This window comes from Opisthocomus hoazin, chromosome W (genome assembly GCF_030867145.1).
Source record: "Opisthocomus hoazin isolate bOpiHoa1 chromosome W, bOpiHoa1.hap1, whole genome shotgun sequence".
Classification (NCBI taxonomy): domain Eukaryota; kingdom Metazoa; phylum Chordata; class Aves; order Opisthocomiformes; family Opisthocomidae; genus Opisthocomus; species Opisthocomus hoazin.
In genome coordinates, this window is record NC_134453.1 from 40400702 (window position 1) to 40417307 (window position 16606).

The window sequence follows — 16606 nt, forward strand, 5'->3', positions numbered from 1 at the left end:
TTGGTGCCTAGTCTTGTTCCTTTTCCAGTCACTGTATGTCTCAACTGAATCCTGACAACACCAAAAGAAACATTTGAGAGATATGCAAAGAAGTATTCCTAAAACCAGCAGTGTGATCATTCCCATGAATAATTGTTTCAACCATTCTAAATTAGGGAGCCAAGAGATTACTTTATCCCATAAATCTCGAAACCCCAAGGAAGTATCATCCAAAGACACTTTATGGACTACTTGTGTTTTCTCCCAGAGTGTGTTCAAATCTGCTTCTATCTGTGTGTCTTTATTGATATGTGCACAGCAACTGGTATTAATGATTGTACACACTCTCCCTTCTTTGGCAGTCAATAAATCTAATGCCATTCGGTTCTGTAGCACAACTTTACTAAGGGATGATACTTCTGTCTGTAAATTTTCCATAGTATTTACTGTTAGATTTTTAATCTTTTTTTTTAAAACCGTGGAAATGTTTATTATGGCTTTTTCCAGTTCGCTTACTCCTAGCCATGGTAAGAACCATCTGACAAAGCTATGAAACTTTGTTCCCCTACTTACAAGTGGGTTGTCTTCCCGTTTGGCTCATCTCCATGATGTTCTTAATATGCCTCTAGGTATTTGGGACTGGTTATATATTCAGTCCTGGCTGACTAGGTGACCTATGGTACACATTCCCTTCCAACCCGCAGGGAGTCGCTTTCTGCTAATGCCATCGCCATATAGCCACCAATACCCATTGGGTAATTTACAGGGCCCGTCAGTGGCTGTGAGATTAGCTCCGTAAAATGTTCTGCGGTTTATCCAGCCAATTGATACATTCCTAGAACAATCCCAGTTCGAGGGGCCATAGGTTTCCAATTGGGTTCTGTTACAAAAATCCATATATATCGTACCTGTCCCTTTCAAATCCCAAGTTCTTACTTCTACTGTAGTTTTGTTGATCCAATAATCATTCCACCCATCCCTGCAAGTACAATTTCTGTGTGTATAGAAGAGGGGTCGGCACGAACAAGTGTTGGATCTTGCTTTCCATGGGCAACTATTATTGCTGACCAATATCTGGGTGTTGTTATCTAATATCTGTAGGTCAAATCTTGGTCCAGTCATGTAGCTCGAATTGTCATAATTGCAGTATCCTCCATCGTGTCTTCTCCAAACCTCAGGCCAAGTATTATTATCGCAATTCCAATGAGTAGATCCTACCCCGTATAAAGGGAGTCTCATGTCACCTTTTGGTAAGGCAGTACAAATCCAACAAGCCTTAGCTCCCGTGGCGTTCCCTGTCATCTGAATTGCTTTGTAATATAAGTTCTCACTCCAAGTGTTCACTAGTAAGCCTAGGTTTAACAAAGTTACCGCCTCAATCATAGTTTCAAGCCGCCAGCCTTTTCGATGATCCATCCTGGTTCAGGAGCCTTCTTCACTCAGGAATAATGGATCCAGGCCAGTTGTTTTTGAATCTTGGTTGCGGTGCAAGTGGTCAGCAATACCTGGTAAGGTCCATTCCACTTCTCTCTCAGTGGATCACCTGAAAAATTCTTAACACAAACCCGATCTCCAGGACTAAATGGATGGACTGAGTGATCTAACCCTTTAGCCCTGGTACCCAAAGCATTTTTACTATTTTTTTTCTAATAGTTTTCCTAAGGATATAACATAATTCTGTAGATACTGATTTCCCAGCTGGTTCAAATTTTTCTCTTGATATTTAGCCTGATATGGTCTCCCATATAGTATCTCAAAAGGGCTCAAATTTTCTTTGGCCCTAGGTTTTACACGTATCCAAAGTAGTGCAATAGGCAATGCTTGGTACCAATATAGGTTCGCTTCTTGGCGTATTTTTGCTGTCTGTTGTTTTATCATGTGGTTCATCTTTTCTACTTGCCCACTGGCTTGTGGTCTGTAGGGCGTATGTAACTGCCAATCGATTCCTAATAGTTTGCTGACCTGTTGCACTACTTCTGCACAAAATGTGTCCCCCTATCTGAGGAGATAATTGTTGGTACCCCAAACCAAGGTATTATTTCATTTAATAATACCTTAGTTACTTCCCTTGCTTTGTTTCTTCTACAAGGGAATGCTTCTGGCCAACCTGAAAAAGGTATCCATAAGTACTAATAAGTACCTGTACCCTCCTTCTCTTGGAAGTTCAGAGAAATCAATTTTCCAGTGGTCTCCCGGTACATTTCCCTTCCCAATACTTCCTAATTGTACCCGGTTACCTGTATTGGGGTTATTTTTCAAACGTTTCACACTGTTGGGTTACTTGTCAGACTGTAGTATACAAATTTTTCCCCTGTAAATTTCTGATTTAAAAATTTCTACAGGAAGTCCGCTCCCCAATGTGTCCTATTGTGTTCTTCTTTAACCACCCCCCATATCTGTTTAAGAGGGATTATAATTCTGCCATCACTTGAATAGGCCCATCTCTCTATTAATTCTTCATCAGCTTTAGAATACTCAGTATTTTTTGGTCATTCAGGTTTCTATTTCTGTTATCTGGAATTAAGGCCAAAATCCCTTGCACTCTCTGCTGCCTGTTTAGCTTCATAGTCAGCCAACCTGCTACTTCTTTCCTGGTCAGTGTTACTATTCAGGTGTCCTTGGCAGTGCACGATGGCAACTTTTGTTGGCAGTTGGATGGCTTCTAATAGGCGAAGGATTTCCTCAGCATATTTAATCTGCTTCCTTTGCGCAGTTAGTAGTCCTCGCTCCTTCCAAATTGCCCCATGAACGTGGACAACTCCAAAAGCATATTTGGAATCTGTCCATATATTTATCGTTTTTCCTTTTGCTAACTCCAGAGCCGTAGTTCGGCCAATAATTTCAGCCTTTTGAGCTGATGTTCCAGCAGGTAGTGACTGAGACTCAACTACTTCATCTGTTGTTGTCACCGCATACCTGGCCTTTCGAATACCTTGTCTGACAAAGCTGCTTCCATCCGTGAACCAGGAGTCCTGTGCATCTTCCAGGGGTTCCTCTTTCAAATCTGGTCTGCTGGAGTACACAGTCTCTCTGGTTTCTAAGCAATCATGTACCAATGGCTCAGAGACTGATCCGCTGAGAAAAGAAGCTGGGTTCGTAATATTAGTTACTACAATATTAATGTCATCTGATTCAATCAGAATGGCCTGGTATTGTAGAAATCAGGATGGGGAAAGCCGGTAATTCCCTTTTCCTGTTCCAGTACAGCTGATACTATGTGTGAGACCAGCACTGTGATCTTTTGGCCCAAGGTAAATTTTCGGGCTTCCTGAATATTCAAGACTACTGCCGCCACAGCTCGCAGACATCCTGGCCATCCTTTGCCTACTTCATCCAGCTGTTTAGAAAAATAGGCCACAGCTCTTTTGTAGGGTCCCAGCCATTGAGCTAGGATCCCCAGAGCTCATAAGAAAACAGCCAGAAGGGTTTAGTAACATGGGGCAGGCCCAGAGCCAGGGCCTTCATTAGTTCTTTCTTAAGTGTCTTAAATGCATTTTGAGCTTCTTTGGAGTAGATCAGTCGGGTGGGGTTGTTTTTCAAAAGTTCATATAAGGGTCTCACTATTATTCCGTAATAACCGGCACCAACCTGTCATTCCCAGAAAGGTCCTGAGGTCTTTTACCATCTGAGGAAGGGGAGTCCTGCAGATGGCTTCTTTCCGTTCTATTCCTAGTTCTCTTTGTCCCCCAGACAGCTCGTATCCAAGGTAGGTTACCTGTTGGTGCACCATCTGAGTTTTCTGTTGAGAGACCTGATACCCATTTAATCCCCAAAAGTTTAACAAAATGATACTCCACTGTATACAGTCAGGTTTTGTTTCAGTTGCTATTAATAAATCATTTGCATACTGTAAAAGGGTTCCATCTCTGGAGGGAGCGTTCCATGCTTTAAGTTCTCGTGCTAGTTGATTCCCAAAGATCTTTGGGCTATTCTTAAAACCTTGGGGTAACTCTGTCTAGGCAAGCTGGGTTTTTCTACCCATGGTAGGATTTTCCCACTCAAATGCAAATAAATTCAGACTTTCTTTGGCTAAAGGCAGACAGAAGAATGCGTCCTTTAAATCCAATACCATAAACCATACTTGATTATCTTGTAATTTAGTAAGTAAAGTATAGGGATTAGCTACCGCAGGATGTATGTCCTTAACAGTCTTATTCACTTCTCTTAAATTCTCTACTAAGTTCCATTTGGGTTGTTTTTGTTTTGTGTTTTTTTTCCACCAATAATATAAGAGTATTGTGTTCTGACTCACATGACACTAGTAGTGCATACTGTAAAAAGTTATTTAATTGGTCCTTCTATTCCTTTTTGGTCCTCTACTTTCAAGGGATATTGCTTTTGTCGTATTGGTTTTGCTCCTATTTTTGCTGGGGAAGAGTACCCTGTTTTTACACACACGCACACACACACACGCACGCACATACACACACACACCCCCCCCACACACCCCCCCCCACACACCCCCACCCACACACCCCCACACACCCACACACACACCCACACACACCCCCCCACCCACCCCCACACACACCCCCCCCACACACACACACCCCCACACACACCCACACCCACACACCCACACACACCCCCCCACACACACCCCCCCACACCCACACCCACACCCACACCCACCACCCCCCCACACACACCCACACCCACACACACACACACACCACCCCCACACACACCCCCCCACACACACACCCCCCCACACACACCCACCCCCCCTTTTTCATTCTGTCTTTCTGTGTCTTGACTTCTAAGAACTGTTTTGCTTTTTTTTTTCTTCATTCAGAGCAGCAGCTAGCAAAGCAGCTTGTAACTTGATACCTTTCTGTTCTAATCACTTTACACAAGCCTTTGTAAAATCCAGAGGGGTTTTCCTTTTTTTTTCAATACCGCGTTAAACTTTTCGTCTCCTATACCTTTTAATTGTCTACAAAACTGCATCAATTCTAACAACATATCATAATTCAATTAATTGTTTCTTTATGAGGGGATCACCTCCTTCCGAAGCTCATGTTACAATAAAATAACTTCTCAACTTCTCCAACGATCAGTTAACACAACACACACACACATATCCTAGAAGGGATCTTTTGAAATCCTTCTGTTTACAAACCGTGTATCCCTTAAGTACAACAATATATACAGGCAAACTACTTCAACTAATATGTTTATATATATATATACACATAGAGCTCATTTAAAACAATATATAAAGTATATTTAATACATACCCTAAAACCAGAGTCCTGAAATGATTGAACAGTGCAAAATAACTAGAGAACTTGTAACCCCACAATATATACCAACTTGTAAGTATTTTAAAACCAATTCCCAAAATCCCAATTCAATTCCTAAATTGTGCCAATTTTTCTTTAAACAAACCAAACCCCATTCATTATTAAGGTGTTTTAAAGTGGGAGTGTCCTCCCCCTACTTTTCCCAATGTTTCAATATACATCTTAGGAGAGACTTTCTCAAAATTCCCTCCCCCCGAAGGAAGACCCTGCACCGATACTTAAGAAATTATAAACTGCAGCCCCGATAAATCAGAGTCCAAATACAACAGTCCCAAGTCAAAAACTGGAAATAATCAATACCTGTAGAACGTACCAAACGTACTTGAGGTTTTTTTCTTTTTTTTTCTTTTTTTTTTCCTTTTTTTTCCCCTTTTCTCTCTCTTTTTTTTTTTTTTTTTTTAGGCTTTGTTTGTCTCCGGCTGCTTCTCTCACGGGAGAGCAGAACCACACATCAGAACTCCACACTAGCTTTGTACTTATTTGTACTTATTTGACTTACTTGTTATTCACACAGAGGCTTCACACACAGTCATACAATCTTTTCAGTGTGCTAGGATACATCCTAAGGGGCTTTTCTTTAAAATACCACTGCTTTGCTCTCCCCCATTTTACTTAACTAATTCTATACTCCTGTTATCTTTCTACAGATTATCTTAACAATTTTAACCTATTGTCCCCTTCTGTCCCACTCTGATCACATTCCACAAATGTCACAATTAATATTCTGGTCACAGATAAAACAATTTACGAGAAAAGGGGGTTCACCCTGAAATGCACAGTTTTTCAAGTTTTTTGGTGGTTTCTTTTTTTCACCCCCACTTTACAACCATACCGCCTTTCAGTCACTCATTCATTCACCAGTTAACTCACATTCACACTCATTCACATTCAGTTGTCAGTTTTAGGATGCATGATGGGTATGTTAACAAGCCAGTATCCGAGATATCTGATATCGGAGTTCAGTACCAACAAATCCATATTGCCAGAAGTACAATTTAAGTGGGTTTCCTAAGCATACCAATACCAGAAGTACGTTATTACAGAAGTACAAAGCTTAACCTGTGGTTGTACCAACATACCAAAATGTATACCCTCAGGCACTAGTAGCCTGGTATACAGCGCTCAGTGTAGGATGTCTCCTACTGTCACCGAAAATCCGGGAATAAAACCTCGTAACACCAATGTAGTGTTAAAAGGCAGGCATTCTTTATTGCAGCGCTGGATGCACAGGGGATAATTCCACCAAATGTGCATACCTCATACCTTTTCCATGCCGTTTATATAGATCAAAAATATACATATTCATTTTATCTACACATATTCATTATTATTCTCTTTGGTGATTGGTGCAAATTTGCTCGCTTCACATGTAAATTATTGCGCAGACTCAGTCACCCTCTTCCATTGTTCTCTTTTGAGTAGGTGGTATTACTTGGGTAGGTGGTCAGTGGATCGGTGGTCGTGATCTCCCCCTACCGGAATTACCTTTTGCCCACTAGGCTTGCAATCTTGGCAGTCTTGGTCAGTTTTCTCAGTTCGCTACACGAAACCACGCTCCATCATTCTCTTTTGACAGAAACACATTGTCTACTATTTTGTTAGCATTAATGGTTACTTAGAGACTAGAATACAGATTAAAAAAATACACTAATTGATATCAATCCCCCCCTCCCCTTTTTTTTTGTTGTTCATTGCTATGGTTAGCAGACTCTATCACTCTGGTTACACTATGGTTAGCAGACTCTGTCACCCTGGTTACATTTCCCCCCTTTGGAAGTTTTGAAATTATCATCTTTTCAATACTTCCATTTTAAATTAATTATATTCAGTTATATATCAATTCAATGCTTTATCATTGATAATGATATAGAACCTACAACAATTCAATTATCCACTATTTACTGTATGATGGTGGGAGTGTAACCAGGGTGACAGAATCAGTTAACCATAAACATGAACAATGCTGCTATGTCTCTTGTACAGCTCTACCCACCTGGACATTAGGTCTGGGAACAGAGGGTCTATTCTCTAGGTAACCATTAATGCTAACAATGGTAGGTAATTGTGTTTCTGTCAAGAGAAATGATGGAGTGTGGTTTTGTGAAGTGGACTGAAGAAACTGACCAGATTGCGTGAGGAGATTGACGACACGGACTCCGATATCCAAATCGAAGTCCTTTTATTTATCAGAAAGCTGCATTTTATACCCTTGCAAAGCTGTCCACACGCTCCAACCCAAATGCTTATTGGTTAACATATATTGTTCATGCGCCTATTCTAAACATTCAATTGGCTAGCTTAGCTGTGCATGATTTCTCCTTCATTTGCTCCAGGCGTTCTGCCAAAGTCCTCTGTTGCAACTGATAAAGTCCTTATTTTAGTCTTGTTCAGAAACTCTCAAGGACATCATGACCTTCGTTGATATAGAATGTTCCCACAATTCCCCCTTTTTTGTTTTCAATGACCAAGGCATGTAGTTGTGGATATTGTCGTTGAATCATTCCCTGAATACACTGCAAGAAACAAGGTAATATCATAACAACAATCAAAATCATCAATAATACCATTCCTCCTCTGAGGATTAATTCTTGTAACCATCCTGTAATCCCCCATCCTGACAACAATCCTCTCAACCAATCTGGGCCCTTTTCGCATTCAAATGCTTAGCCAAATCCTTTAATTGTTTTAATTGTTTGTGAATGGCTTCCAAATGATCTGACAAATTCATACAACACATTCCTTCAAAATCCTCACATCCATGTCCCCGAGCTAACAAGACAGCTGTAAACATAGGTAACTTGTGGGGTTACTATTACCTGCTTTTCTGGCGTTACCTACCATCCTTCTGTATTTTGTGATGCTTTTAATTGTTCTGTCAATTGCTCATCCAGTTTATTATATTTTGGTTTCAGATTTGGGATTTTTATTTGTTTTACTGGTACTAGTGCAAGGATACCTTGTTCCGCAGCCTCTCTTGCCGTCTTGTCTGCCAATCGATTACCTATGTTTACAGCTGTCTGACCAAATTGATGAGCTTTGCCATGCATTACTGCCACTTCCTCTGTTATTTGCACATCTTCTAGGAGTTGGAGAATTTCTTCTTTGTGCTTTATCAATGATCCTCGGGCTGAGAGCAGTCCTCTTTCTTTCCAGATGGCTCCATGAGCATGAATCACACCAAATGCATATTTGGAATCAGTCCATATATTTACCCTCTTTCCTTCTGCCATTCGCAGGGTCTGCTTTAACGCCACCAGTTCTGCTTTCTGTGCTGAGGTATTTGCAGGTAGCGTTCCTGACTCCAGTACCTCAGTGGTGGTGACGACAGCGTATCTGCCCATTCGCCTTCCCTTTTGTACAAAGCTGCTCCCATCTGTAAATAATTCCAAATCAGGATTTTCCAGAGGTTCATCCTTCAGGTCCGGTCTGATGGAATGGACTCATTCAATAGTTAGCAGGCAATCATGTTCTAAACTCCCTGTCAGATTTTCTGTTGATAAGAACATTGCTGGATTTGCGATAGTTGTGGGTTTTAATTCCACATCGTCTTGTTCCAACAAGACAACCTGATATTTCAGCAATCTGCTGGGGGATAGCAAATGACCCCCCTTTTGTTCTAAAACGGTTATCACCATGTGTGGTACATATACCACCATCTTTTGGCCCATAGTCAATTTTTGAGCTTCTTGAATCAGCAATACTGTTTCTGCCACGGCACGCAAACATTCTGGCCATCCTTTACTCACGTTGTCAAGTTGTTTAGAGAAGTATCCTACTGGCCACTTCCAGGATCCCAGACGTTGTGCCAGCACTCCAAGGGCCAGATGTTGCCTCTCATGGACAAACAGCTCAAAAGGTTTGGTTAGATCAGGTAGACCCAAGGCAGGGGCCATCATTAATGCCTTTTTAAGTTCTTTGAATGATTTTTGACATTCAGGTGTCCAAGTCAAATACCGATCTCCGGATTCTCTTAGAGCTCCATATAGTGGCTTCACATATAATCCATAATTCGGAATCCGAAGTCGACACCATCCAATCATCCCCAGAAAAGCTCTCAGCTCCGTCGGGCTGTTAGGTTCGGGAATTCGACAAATGGCTTCTTTTCCTTAATTTCCTAATCATCTTTGTCCTTGAGATATCTCAAATCCCAAACAAATCACTGCTTCTTTTCCTATCTGGGCCTTATTTCTGGAAACTCTGTATCCCCCTTGGCCCAGAAAATTCAATAAACTGATAGTAGGTTCAAAACATTCTTCCTTACTTTCTGCTGCTATCAGAATGTCATCCACATACTGTAACAATATACCTCTCCCTTGGTTCTGTTTTTTCCGTATTTCCAATTCCTTTGCCAACTCATTCCCAAATATCGTGGGGCTATTCTTAAATCCTTGTGGAAGTACAGTCCATGTCAGTTGCATCTTCCGTCCTGTGGCAGGGCTTTCCCATTCAAAAGCAAATATGCTTTGGCTTTGTATATCCAGAGGTGTGGAGTCCTGGCTGGACGAGAGGGGACATAGCTTGGTGCCGTTGAGCAACCCAGGTTCCGATCCGGAGGTGTGCCTTGAGAACGGCGAACACGGAACCCTGTTGGGAAGGTAGAGCGACGAGCTCGGGAGACTGGAGCAGGGGGACCGTCACGTCGTCGTTTCCTGCCACACTGTCACTTCCTTCCTGCCACGCTGTCGTTTCCTGCCACAGCACTGCTTCCACATTGAGATGCAGCTCTGCACCAATCACAACGAGTTGCAGTAGTTTTGCCTATATATGGATTAGGGGTCTGACTAATCAGATGCTGTAATTGCTTTGCTATATAAACCTTGTTTTTGCTGACTAATAAAGGTGAACGATCTATACTCATATTGGGGTCACATCGTTACAACGTTTCCGTAACCCACGCCAACATTTGGTAGCAGAGGATGGATGGTTTCCCCTGCAGGAATCCCTGAGACAGCAGTGAGCAGCTAGAGAGGGGGCATGGGAACAACGGCTGGGAGGGTCTTGCCTGTGCGCAGAGGCGCAGGGCAGACACGGATGGCTGCCTCCCAGGAATTAATCGAGCCACACTGGGGCTGCCTGGCACAGCTAAAATTGAATGTGGAGGCCGTGGTCGCAACCATGGAGACAGAGGTTGCGGCAACGTTGCTCGTCGGTATGCTCTCTAAGAGAGGATTAGACACAACGGCAAAGCAACTGATGAAGTTGATTAAACTGGGGCAGCGATGGGGTCACTTTGCGGATACCCCGCTACTGTTTTCCGTCTCGGAATGGCAAGAGTTAGGAGAGACAATGTGGGAAAGGACAATAACGGGGGAGGAAAAGGAAGAAAAGGAGATAAAAGGCGTCCACGAGCTCTGGCGAACAGTATTACAGACCTTAAAAGCCATGAAAGCTGATCGAGAGGTGGCATGTGCTGCAGCTCAGATGCTAGCTCCGGAGCCCGGGAAAGATCACGCGCCTAAGCCTGGGACATTAGCACGGGTTTTCGGGCTACCTGCTGTTAGAGGGATGACTGGGATCACCTGTAACACAATTACCGAGATTCAGGCGAGTGCGGAGCGCGGTTCCGGTCTGGGCAAAGGGGGGGGGGGGGCGGCCACCGGAAGTTACCGCTAAAGAAATCAAGTGGAAATGTGAGCCGGACGCGGTAGTACGACCGCCCCTGGGGAGAGGGGAGGAGTCGGGCGCGGAAGTGCGACTGCCTTCCGGACGAGGGGAGGAGCGGCTAGTACCACCCCCAGAGGGGGAGGGAGAAGGGGTGCGGCTTACAACATCGGCCCCTCCTGGGGCGCGGCCTGCAACATTGGCCCCTCCTCTCTATCCTCCGTTGCCGCCCTCCAGCGAGGCGTCTCCACTCCTGACTCCCTCAGATGACGACCAGAGCGAATTGCAAGGAAAAACAGCGTGCGATCTTTTGCAGTCAGTTTTGCAGCGTCTTCAAGACATGAGCTTGCAGTTCCAGCATATGTCAATCGTTTCCAACCCCCCCCACCGGGAAAATGAGGCTTCCTCTCCGAAATGTTTAGCTGGGCCTCCGGCATCGATCACACCTGCCCGCTGGAACGGTGTTATAAGGGATGCCATCCTAGATGGACAGTGGAACGTTGCCACCACTATGGGAGGTACACAAGCCTTAGCCTGTCCTGTGGTACAAATTAATGGTCAAAGCAAATAGGAACCACATGACTGGTAGATGAGGCGATGCGACATCTGGACCCTTATTATGAAATAACAGCAGAGGAAAAGGTGGCCAGTGTCGTTCAGAAGAGTCCTGTTGTTGCAAATGTACCACCTGAAGAAAGCCGTGAGCAGGGGCTGGGTCCAACAGACCCTGAACAGGAATCGGGTCTGCCCCCCCCTCCGGCTCGCTGGAGGATGGGACAGTCACCGAGAAAAGGAGCGAAAGCTCCATCAAAAAATTTTTACAGTGAAGTTTGAAAGAACAAAGTCTTGCAGTTTAAAATCCCTGAGAAAATCATTACTTGGAAATCAGTGCATACAGCTTTAAATGCTCTAAAACTTACAGAGACTATCTTAGAAGCAGCTGCTACTCCTCCACTGTTATCTCAAAAGCAAGGACAGAGCAGCAGTCTGTAGAAATTTAACCCTACATATGACGAAATTCCTACCAAACATGAGAAATGCGGGAAGTAAATCTGTCAGAACCTGACGATCCTTTGAATCCAGAAAAATGGGAAGTGGGGTGCAAAAATCCGGCATCCCGAAAGTGTACAACAGGGTCTCTCTACAGCAATTGATGTACCCGACCTGAGATCAAAACGAGGTGAATTCCAACATAAAACTGCACAGTCCCTCAGACGCTGTACAGCCGCCATGCCAGCAGTCACTGCATCGAACGGGTCAGCAAACCTTACACCTGGTGGGGCACACGGCCCCCCCCTGGGCAACCAGCCAGCTCAGAAGCAGCGCAGAGAAAACCATCTTTCTAACGTTCAAGGACTTGGTTGGAAAAAGTGTGTACAATTCAATTACTGCGCTAGAATTCCTTGTGAACAAACAGCTGGACTTTATTATCTTTCCAGGGTTCAGATGGTCTATCTAGATGATGTTATTCACTCTGCTGAAAGGTGAAAATATTGACTTTACGGCTGAAGACTTGTCCCCTCTATTTACTCTGTTAAAAGGGACTCAGATTTATTATTTTCCTGAAGATCAATGACAAAAACAAGAACTGTTTTACAAAAGGTTTCAGATAAAATTGCAATTACCTTTACCTCCAGAATTAATGTCAAATTGCCAACAAATTTGTATATAATTTATGAGGGTTTTGTTTTCCAGCCTTATCCTTTTTTCAATCAGTAGTGTGTTAACACGCAGGAGTTGAAGACTCTGGAATGAATCTTTTTGTCTCATACGCCCATGAAAACATTGACCACAAAGGTAGACATGATAGTGTCCTTAATAGCACAAGGTTGGAATCACCGTCAGCAAGTTGATACTATTTGCCTGCTGCTGGCTAAAGATGACTTTGTGGTATTAAACAGAGAATCCTTATCGCTGCAAGCCGCTCTAGCTGATTATTTAAATAACATACATTATACCCTTCCACAACATAAGCTGTTACATTCCCTCTCTCAAATTTCATTGCAGCCAACAAACCGATGTGTTCCTGTTCCTATTAAAGGAGCACGAACAGTGTTTCTGGACGAATCAAGGAAAAACACATAAAGCTGTAGTTGTGTGGAAACAAACAAATTCATCAGATTGGCAATCATTTATTTTAGTCGTTGAAGGGTCCACACAAATTGTTAAGCTATCAGCGGCCTTGCACGTCTTTGAATTGTTTTCGACTGAACCCCTCAATGTTGTCACAGATTCTGCATATGTTGTGAGTATTGTTCAACGCATTGCAGATGCAATGATAAAAGAAGTCAATAACAAACAATTTTTTTTTGCCTTGCTATTGAAATTAGCTACACTACTTAAAAATCGTGTACATGTATATTTTATAATGCAGAGACAAAGCATTATATGTACTTAATTTTTTAAATCGTTCTGATGATCAATTATTTACAACAGCAGCTGACCGTCAATTCAGGATGGTCCCTCCATTTGTGGTTCGACCAAAGGTATGGTATAAAGAATTTGGGGAATCACAGTGGACAAGTCCTGTAGAACTAATAACGTGGGGAAGAGGGTATGCATGTGTTCTTCATTCAACAGGCCCTTGATGGTTACCAGAAAAATATGTGAAGCCATATCATGAGCTGAAAGAACGTAACGCAGAATCCGATGCCAGAGGTGACCACACTCACTCTCAGGGAGCAACCTCTGACGTGGAAGCAGAAGAGTTCCACTCTGGATGATCCTATTACACAGGGAACACTGAAAAAATTACAGCAAATGCAAGTACTCTGATGACTGCAGTGGGTACACCACCCACACCAATTAATACATTCCTTGCATATTTGGCAATTATCTCCCACAACAGCTTTTGTATAACGAAGCAATCTTGGAGGACACGGTATACGTGATTTTAGAACTGCGTCTGCACAAGAGCAAAGGTCAACTAGCAGACACCGTGAGGAAAAGTATGAACCTTCACCTGAGGGCTCCCGACAACTGCCCAGAGGTGCCAATATGCATGTACAAAAGACATTAATATAAAAAAATAAAAAAAAAAGGGGGGGGGGAAGGAATGGAGAATGATAAGTACTTTGCAGAAATGTAATGATTATGTATGTTAGCATGGCATAAATATCTAATAGGAGTGTCTTTTCGGTACACACATTTGAGTAGAGCTATTCCCTGTGCGTTCAGTACTGCAGTAAAGAATGCCTGCTTTCTAGAACTCCAACATTAAGTTTTAGAAAGTTAATTATTTTGCTGCTTTCTAGTAATAGATTTTGGGTACCCAGGTAAGACGCTGCTCTTGAACATCAATGGTCCGAGGGATTGCAGGACCTCCAGCCGGCACCGAGGGATTCTCGGGGAGAACCTCTGATCACTGGACCAAAAAGTTCTGAGCACGAACCATTAATAAGGCAAAGGCATTCTTCCAGTATTGTTTCTTGTTGCCTATTTGTTAGTCATAGTAAAAGCTTCACAGCATTGAGCTATATCCCTGACAAGAAGGGAAAGCGTCCTTTGTAATCCAGAATTGAAAAGAGAGTACTCTTCCTGAAACTGAAGCTTGGGAATTTGTCTGGTAAATGTTGAATATTATTGTAAGTCCTGTCTTTGCAATATTTGGATTTATGCTGAAAACTTGGTGTGCCTGTGTGTGTGTGTGTGGTCGCGACCATGAACGTGTGATTTTATGTTACAGTGTTTGTATTTCTGTGATCTGATGGATTTATTTGGTTTCTGTGAGCTAACGGATTTGTCTGGACTAAGTAACTGTTTTGTGTCTCTGGTTTGGTAAGTTCTGCAGGTATTGACTATTTCTGGTTTTTGACTTTAGATTGTTGTATTTGGACTCTGATTTATCAAGACTTCGGAAGCATTTGATGCAGCAGGGAATAGATGTGGTAATGTTTGCAGCTTTATGCTTTTATGTACATTAATTTTAGCCTATATAGTTAATGAGTCATAGTTCTAGATACATTGATCTTAACCTAGGTAATTAATATCGATAGCCAATACTAAATGTTATGGATGTTTGTATGTGTGATAAGTATACCTATAACCCAAGTGCAAATTTACTGAGCTCATATTATTGATACACTGCTATTTCGACGCCTAACGCGATGAGATGCATCCCCTCCCATTGACAATAATGATATGTTGTGGTCAAGTGGTACTTTAGTCCCACCATCCACACAGGAAGAAAATTGGATACAAGTAAATCCAGCAAGAAAATTGAATACAAGTAAATCAATCTACACCCATATGCTAGGTAACAGATTTACCATCAGTATGTACCATTCTCAAGTTAATTTAATCTTTCTTTATATCCAGCAGGTTATGGTATGCACTTCACATGTCTATGTCTTCAATTAGCATTTGTGTTCTTATACTGTTAGTATTGTAGTTTGTGAGGGCCTCTGAAAAAGTGGTAGCAAGCTGAAGACCAAAATTATGTGAGCTCTCATCATCATCAACAACCTCATCAACTATACCTGGCTTGCTCAAAAAACAAAAAGGGGGAATTGTGGAGTCCTGGCTGGACGAGAGGGGATATAGTTTGGTGCTGTTGAGCAACCCAGGCTTGGTAATGGAGATAGACCTTGAAGTAACGGAGATAGACCTTGAAAGTAGCGAACACGGAACGCTGGGCAGAGAAGCAAGCCAGTGTTACCACAGAAGTCTTGCAATCCCTGCTAGAAGATCAGAGTAGTCTACGACATGCAGTATTGCAAAATAGCGCTGCAATTGATTTTTTACTGCTGGCCCAGGGACATGGCTGTGAGGATTTTGAAGGCATGTGCTGTATGAATTTGTCCGATGATAGTAAGTCCATCCACAAGCAATTACAATGGCTCGAACAGCACACCAATCAAATACAACAAAACCAGGGATTTTTTGATGGATTGCTCACCTCGCTCTTTGGTAATCTGCCTGCTTGGCTTAACAGTTTAATTGTAGAAATTTTGCGCATATGTATCGTGTTACTTGCTGTTGGAATTATAATATGTATTTGCTTTAGTTGTCTTAAAAAGGCTCTCTCCAAGATGACAAAGCATACCTGGCTTGCTCAAAAACAAAAGGGGGAATTGTGGAGTCCTGGCTGGACGAGAGGGGACATAGCTTGGTGCCGTAGAGCAACCCAGGTTCTGATCCGGAGGTGAGCCTTGGGAGCGGCTGACATGGAACACTGCTGGGAAGGGAGAGCGACGAGCTCGGGACACTGGAGCAGGGGGACCGTCACGTTGTCGTTTCCTGCCACGCTGTCACTTCCTTCCTGCCACGCTGTTGTTTCCTGCCACAGCACTGCTTCCACATTGAGATGCAGCTCTGCACCAATCACAACGAGTTGCAGTAGTTTTGCCTATATATGGATTAGGGGTCTGACTAATCAGATGCTGTAATTGCTTTGCTATATAAACCTTGTTTTGCTGACTAATAAAGGTGAACGATCTATACTCATATTGGGGTGACATTGTTACAACGTTTCCGTAACCCACGCCAACACAGAGCTATGCAAAAGAAAGCATCCTTTAAATCTAGTGCAGTAAACCATTTATGTTCCTCTTTCAAAGAGGTCAGTAAAGTGTGTGGATTGGCTACTACTGGGTGTATATCTTGGAATATCTGATTTATAGCCCTTAAATCCTGTACTAGTCCATATTCCTTGTCTCCGGATTTCCTTACTGGCAATATAGGAGTATTATATTCTGATTCACATTCTACCAAAATCCCAT

The 16606-nt window shown here is 42.7% G+C and overlaps 1 long non-coding RNA gene across 1 annotated transcript in view; it reads left to right on the forward strand.

The window, feature by feature from the left end:
- LOC142365446 (uncharacterized) overlaps positions 1–16295 on the forward strand; it is a 17983-nt gene extending 1688 nt beyond the window's left edge. Inside the window, exons 2-3 of the long non-coding RNA XR_012766477.1 lie at positions 14707–14773; positions 15892–16295. This is a non-coding gene — a long non-coding RNA (uncharacterized LOC142365446). The remainder of the gene's footprint in view (positions 1–14706; positions 14774–15891) is intronic.
- The last annotated feature ends 311 nt before the right edge of the window (positions 16296–16606 follow it).